We start from the raw sequence: 8,011 nt of genomic DNA on the forward strand, positions 1-8,011 counted from the left end.
ACTCAGTATAATGGAAGATACAGTGGCAAAATTGCCCATAAATTGCAACCCCAGGTCTAGGGCCGGGGCAACCCCATATTCATCTTGAAATTGTTTTAACACTATCGGTAACTTGGCAAATGGCGGTGTACCGTGTGCTGTAGTATGGAGCGTGGTAAATACCATACCCCAAGTATTGCAGTTATCTACTGTGGAAACCATCCCAAATGGCAAGCACGTAGTTAATATTCTATGCTTATCCTGAGGTCCATATGGGGAAATACTGCTTCCAGTGCATTTATTTTTTGAGTTAACCAAAACAGAATCTCTTCTTGTTTGAAGGTACTTTACCCATGATAGAATGTTCAGTTGCCGGATGAATGCCTGGCGTTACTGCATGTGGTTGTGCCTGGGCAGCACGTGCTGGGTTTGTATTTAATGTTTGCATTACAAACTGTACTAATCATCTGTATATTGGCGTAAGCTCAGTATATAAGTGACGGACTTCAACTACCATAAAGATTGCTACAACATGGTGCGGTGTATATGTGCCAATAAAGGCCAGGTAGGATCATCATTACTTAGAGGACCGAATCTGATGTGTAGAATTGTATGTGGTGGGGTGCCATCAAGCCAATTATTACGTTCTTGATAAGATAAAGGTATTTCTATATATGCTTATGCTCTATATTGTGCAGGTATGTTTGCAGGTGTGTACTGGTTGCTGCTGGAAATGTGACCCAAGAACAGAAAATGTCTATTCTATAAGCTGGAGGAGCCTCAACAACAAATCTAACAGAATCCCCCTGGGTGTTTGGCCATGTGCCAATAAATGTGCAGTAAGGGTTGGTCGCATATTGACTGCAAATTGCTACCCATTCTGGGTTCGCCATGATGAATGGTTGATTTTGTTCAGAGATAAGCACAACAAATGGGAATTATCCTTTTAGAGTTCAAGCTTGAACAACCTACAGTGTTGGTTAGGTACTCCCTACTTAGCAGAGGAAAATCCTCAACACCACAGACGTCTTCATATATAGTACTGAGGTGTCTTTGCATGTAGTGAGACAGTGATACTCAGGAGGACCTGAAAATTAGTGCCTGACCAAACATTGGCGAAGCCATGTCGCGTAAGTTATCACTATCCTGATGAGACTTGTGGATACGGGCTGCAGAATCGCTTGTACTGTGGGGGACTGAGTCTGAACCCACTACAGTTGACACCTGTCAACCTAATCCGGGTTTTGTTCCAGCTAACTAGCAATGCCTTATCTCCACCCAAGAGCAGGGATGACTGGGCAACCGAGCGCATGACACAATTGAGTCCTCAGGGAAATCGTGGTTACTCAGATCTCATCAGTTTCTCTCAGTAACATTAGTCTCACATATGCAAGGACAATCAGAGGCAGATTATAGTTCAGTAAGGTTTTATTGAAGTAACTGCTTCTTAGATAATAAAGCATGTACTGCAATAACTAGGACAATGAAGCATGACAGGATTACAATTGTAACAAGGAGAGTGAAACATACAAATACAGCTACCATATTGTCACTAAGATCGTTAAGAATAGCTCCTACCTAGGCTATGTTAGAGCACAGCATGTTAAGCTCTAATTCTGCCCCTCTGGTTCCCCTGGGAAGACATCATCCTCCATATCTGAGCAAGAGGCCTGTAGTCTACATAAGCAACTGCAGCGACACACTCAACAATCAGCATACAGCCGTGGTCATCTGGCTGTAATCTCCCTCTAACGTACCTGGGTCAAAGTAGTGTTTTTATAATAAAAGAGCTGATGTTCCAAGAAATGATCCCCACGTAAGAGTGTGTACATGTTTCTGTGAACATCACAGACAAAGCGTACCACTTGTGCAAGCAACCTATCTTACTGCAGCCTTGAGAAAAGCACAGAGTGAAAGAAATATCTTGTTTAAGAATGCATTGCTGGCCTAGGCGAATAACAGGTAGATAGAGAAATTAAAACAAGACTGCAATTGTGACTATTGTTAAAGTAATAAAAACAAAGCTTAATAAAATGTATCTAGGTTAAAGTGCACGGTGGCAGGCCTAATTTGCTAAAATAACATGTATAAAACTATAGCTAAAATGGCTACACAACACCATCAGTTTTGAAAGTACTACAATCAGCTCCCAGAGGGTCGAGGGTGAGTGAACAGGGAGGAAAGGTTTTCTTAAGCCCTCTAAAATATCTTTAACAACATCCATTCCAAAAAATTATGTTTGAGAAGGCAATTTTCGATAAGCAGATATAGCTGCAAGATGTACCTTTAACAATGAAAACCGCAAACCTGATTTTGCTTGATGGAGGAGGTAAGGTAAAATGACATCCTCCGGCCCCCAAATCGGATGAAAATTATTCTGGATGCACCACATACAAAATCATTTCCATTTAAAAGAATATGAATGTCTCTAGATGGTCTTTTGGACTCCTTGAGAATATCATGCGTTCCTGCGAAAGACCTAGATGACCATACTGCAGGAATTCAGGATCCATGCTGTCATGCTCAGCGAGGGAAGGTTGGGATGGAGTATCTTCTCACCGAGCTTGTGGAGGAGATCCGGTCTGCATGGCAATCTTGTATGTGGTTTCTCTGACAGATGGAGTAGGTCCGTGTACAACCACTGGCGAGGCCATGTCGGGGCTATCAGGATCATCCTGGTCCTGGCTCTGTAGAACTTGTTGCTGACCTTCGGTATCAGAGGAATGGAAGGAAATGCATACAGAAAACCTTCTGACCAGTTGATCAGAAAGGCATTCCCCTTCTCCCCTGGTGGGTACAACCTGGATGCGAAGAGTGGGCATTTTTTGTTTGCTTCATCTACTAATAGGTCTATTTGCGGTTGCCCCATTCCTGAAAAATAGCTTCAAACAATGTTGTTGTTTAGAACCCATGATCTTCTGTACACGTGCGGCTAGAAAATCTGCTTGGGCGTTCAGGAAACCTGGTAGCTGAACCGCTAATATTGACAAGTTTCTGGTTAGTAGCCACTTCTAGATGGCTTTCGCTTCCAGCAATAGGGGTCGTGAGCAGGTCCCTCCTTGCTTGTTCAGGTAATGCACTGTAGTGGTGTTGTCTGTTTGAACAGGCAGGGAGTTTGTTTGTATGGATGGAAAGAGGGATTTCAGTGCTAGATGGACTGCTCTGTGTTATAGCATATTTATGTGATAAAGTTGTTCCTTGTCCGAAAACAAGCCCTGAACTTGCAAAGGACCAATGTGAGCCCCTCAAACCTGAAGGGAAGCATCTGTGATCAAAGTTTGTATAGAAGTTCCTGGTGAAAAGGAATTCCTATCCGCAAATGCTAGTTCTGCATCTACCATTTTGGAGTGATCATTCAACTTCCCTTGTGAGAAGTATCTTGAAATTCCACTGGCTGGAATATTGAGACCACTGATGTTCCAGAACTTGCTGTACATGTCTCATGTGTAGCCTGGTATTGGGAACAATGAAGATGCAGGAGGCCACTGATCCCAGTAGTGATGCCACTTGTCTGGCTGATGGACGAGGATTGTGGAGGGGAGTACGACATTTCATGTTGATTGAGTATAACCTTACCTCTGAGGGATACACTTTTGCGTGCTTTGTATCCAGCGTTGCTCTTCGATAACGAATACTTTGAGTTAGTATCTGAGTAGATTTCTTGATGTTGATCTGTAGACCCAGAGTTTGCAGGTTGGAGGCAAATCTGATAATGCTATTGTGCTAGTACTGGGGAGGCACTGTTGATACACCAGTCGTCTAGGTATGGATAGATGAAGATTCGTTTCCTCCTTAAATGTGCAGCAACTACTGCCATGCATTTTGAAAATGCTTGAGGCACTGATTTTAGGACGAAGGGTAAAACTTTGTACTGCTACTGCTGGCACTGCTTGGATGCTATCCTGAAGCGCAGAAACTTTCGATGTTTTCTTTCAATTGAAATGTGGAAGTAGGCATCCTGAAGATCTATGCAGCACATCCAGTCCCCCGATGGAGTTGGGGGTGAATTTGATGAAGGGCAAGCATCCTGAATTTTTCTTTTTGGATGAATTTGTTCAGGAACCGCAGGTCCAAGATTGGTCTGTATTCTTGAGGCGGGCCTTTTTTCTGGATGAGGAAATGGCGTGAATAAACTTCTATCCCCTATTTCGAGAGTAGAAGTTCTTCTATTGCTTCTTTTTGAAGCAATATGTCTACTTACTTTAGCAAGAAGACTTGCCAATGGTGGAATGTTGTATTTGGTGGGACTTTCTGTGGAGGAGATTTGAACCTGAGTAACCATTTTGAACAATGTTCAAAACCCATCTGTCATTTGATATAGTGTGCCACTCTTCTAAGTGCTTGGCGATTCTTGCCCCATCTGAGCGGGAGACAGTGAGGGGGAAGCCATGATTTATTGCTTTGACTGTCCTTTGGACAAGGATGCGGACGGTCGGGAAGTACTCCTTCTTCTTCTTGGACCTTGAGGATAGTGATGTGACCAGCTATGTTATTGCTGATGTGGTACCCAGTGTGGGGTTTGAACCCTCTGTTGAACATAGCCTCAGTCAGAGGCCTGTATCTACGTCTGAATTATTTTCAATTCTCAAGCTCCACTGCCTTGAGAGTGTCTGCTCCCGTTTTCAATCTGGTCATGTGTGTCGAAGAGGGATGATTCGGTCAAGGGAAGGTTTAATATTATTTGTTGTGCTTCAGGCTGTAACCCTGTAAGTCTTAGCAATGAAAAATGCCTTGTAGTGATGCCATGAAATTAGCCATGAGCAGAGAGATTGGAGGCATCAACTGCCGTGCCGATGATTTGGTTTGCCACTAGTCGGCTCTCTTCTAAGATTCCCTGAAAACCTTGTCTGTCTTCCTTTGCCAGTTTTACCGTAAAACTGGACAGGTAGTCACACAACAACCTATTGCACCTGCCCAGTAATGCAGCTGCATTGGAGACCTTCATGTATGATGCAGAGGTGTTACACATTTTCTTCCCCATCTAATCAAATTGCTTACTGTCTTTATCCAGAGGTGCTGTCGAGGATGAGGCAGTGGCATGGGTATTTTTTTGCAGCTGCTACAATGACTGAATCTGGGGAAGGGTCTGATCGGAGCAACAAGGGATCTTGATCAGGTACCTTATATTTTTCTGGAGCCTCGATGGTACAGCTCAAACTGACGCTGGAGTGAGAAAATTCTGCATGGCGGGTTCAAGAAGGCCAGGGACTAGTGCTCTGGCAGAAGACCTGTGATGGAGCATTTAAATAATCACCAACGATGTGTACACAAATGATGCAATGTCTATGTTTAACTTTGTCGCTTCTCTGATCAGCACATCACTGAATGTAACCAGGTCAGCCACAGGAAAGACTCTAGCTGGAGGGCAGTCAGACAGTGGTGGTGGATAGTCCTTTATGGAGGAATGAGAAGTTGAAGACCAAGAAGGTAATCTATGCCTTCGTCAAGACCTGGAACAGTAATGGTGATATGATCTGGAATGAGATCTTTCATGCATAGATCTAGATGGTGATCTGTGAGATAGTGGTGGTTCTTTACTTGGTGTTTTCTGCCTGTGTGGCATCCTAGATCTGCGTGGCGTCCTAGGGACAGGCAATGGCATACGTGCAGGCGAAGGTGTATGTCTGTTTGGTGAATAGATTTGTGAGTAGTCTGAACCTGGAGTCAGATGTCGTCGAGGGAGGCGTGGAGATGGTATTAGAGACTTATCTGCCCCTTGCACTGTCTCTTCATGTACGAATATTATCTTTGAGGAAATATATCTACTTCTCGATGTCGAGAATCTTGGATGTGACGTCGATGTGAGTCTGTCCTGCTGATATCGTAGCTGATCTGATGTTGATAGTGCTTGATATCAAGTGTCTTCCAACATCAATATTGGACTCTCTATAGGAGGTGTCGATGTTCAGCGATGGGGGATAGGTATTGACGTCAAATATAGTGCCACCAAACTGTTGTGTGGTTTCGGATTAGTCGACGGTGCACCTGCCGCCAACGATCTAGCTGGCCTAGACATCGATTGACCATGCCTCAACGGTGACTTCTCTGACATTGGTCGTATCAACGCTGGTCGGACTGGCACTCTTGACATCGATCTCGATGTGGACAGAGAACAGATAAAGATTTCTTTCATCCTATCTGTTTACTGTGGTGAGGAACATCATTTTCCTCTTGACCTTCCTCAATGTCTCAGATAGAAGGGCTCTGTAAAGGAGGTTTTTGACCACCTAAGGCCACTTGAAATTCTTACCTTTTCTCTCTCTTTGAGCACATGAAGTCTGCTCTTTTCTCTGTCTCTGAGAGTCCTTTTAAAAAGGTTTTTACAGTGGTAACATGTCTCAGGATTATGGAAAGCTGGTACACAGGCAATGCCGATGGAGTGTGGGTGTGTAACTGTCATCTTCCTCCCACAGGAGGGGCATTTATTAAAAAGAGAAGGCATTTTTGACTGACAAAAATTATATTTCAGTCAGAAACAATATTTATAAGTACAAAGTGTGCCTACAAACGGAGAATGAAGTCAAAATCTTTTGAATTGTTGGAGATCTTTTCCTTTTCAATAACAAAAAAATCAGGAGCTATGCTCTGGGATCCTTTCTTATGGAGCCTGAAAAAAGAAATGACCTAACTGTCATCTGTCACCTTTCTGTGACCTCTGAGGCATGGTGGGATACTGGAGGTCCCTGAGGCCTTAAAGGCAGGGTGCCATTTATTTGATTTACCATGTTAATCTGAATGCAGCCTGTTGGCTGAAACTGTCTTTGTTTTTTATTACAGTTTTTTCTTCAATAAAACATAGTATTTCTCTTTGTGTCTCCTTTTTTCTGATTTGCTGAAATACTGGAGTTATTTTTGATATTAAAGGAAAATCTAACGAAAATTAGACATGTTTCTATCCTTTTAATAGAGGCTGCCCGTATGTTTTTTTTTTTACCATGTATATGTTTTTTAAAACAATTACAGAAACAATACTATGTACTAGAGTTAGAGACAGAGAGACAGACAGAGAGACAGAGATAGAGAGAGAGAGAGTGTGTGTGTGTCTGTGTGTCTGTGTGTGTGTTTGTGTGTATGTATGTATGTATTCATTGCTTATGACTATTGATGAGGATCCCCTAGAAAAGAAGGAAACATTAACCTTTTCTGAAATTATTTAAGTTATATGAGGCAAAGAAAGTGCTAGTGCTTTAGTACAGTTTTTTAATGTGCTGTCTGTGTTGTGGCCTCTGCAGGGGCACACAAAGGAGCAGCTGTTCTACTGCATCCTGAAAAACTTCAAATGACAAAAGTGCTGTGAGAAGTGCAAGAGTTCTGGAATTCCTATGCCTACCGGCTGCAAAGGCTGAAGGCTAAAACACAACGTCTGATCAGCCAAGTGCAGCAATCAGAGCAGGCTGGCAATTTAATGAAACTTGTTCTAACTAGTTGCTGCAATTTGTCTGTGCCTCACAGGGACAAGACATATGCAGTGCTTGTAGTACATTTCCAGTCCCTCCAAGTCTTCTAGTTCAGTGATGGTAACAAAGTAAAATATTAAGGTACATTTGTGTCTGTATTAACAACCCTAAAAAAGCTTTGTTACCTGCTTAATGCAAACTATGGCCCTCAATATGAACATGGCAGCAAACACCGTCGGCCGCCGTGGCGATGGTGAACAGAAGACCGCTATTGGTGGTGAACAGAAACCCGCCATATAATGATGCCAAAAACAGAAACCGCCAATAATTCTGCTACCACCAGCCACCGCCAGAGCCCTTGTCGGCAGAAAGGCTGCACATCCCACCCAGCCACCGCCAAGCAGACAAATCCCTCGCCCTCCAAATAATGATGCACAAATCACTGCGGTGGATAATGGATGTCGAACAACCATTGGCGGTACGGACCGCCACAGCTAGCAATTGGACCAAATAGCAAGAAATGCACACATTGGCAAGTTTGAAATCCACACACCTGACACAAATCCACAACACTATAAAACACCCACATACACATCCCACAATCCTTTGCAATGCCAATAGGACAACTGAGACTG

This window comes from Pleurodeles waltl, chromosome 6 (assembly GCF_031143425.1).
Source record: "Pleurodeles waltl isolate 20211129_DDA chromosome 6, aPleWal1.hap1.20221129, whole genome shotgun sequence".
In the NCBI taxonomy this organism is placed as follows: domain Eukaryota; kingdom Metazoa; phylum Chordata; class Amphibia; order Caudata; family Salamandridae; genus Pleurodeles; species Pleurodeles waltl.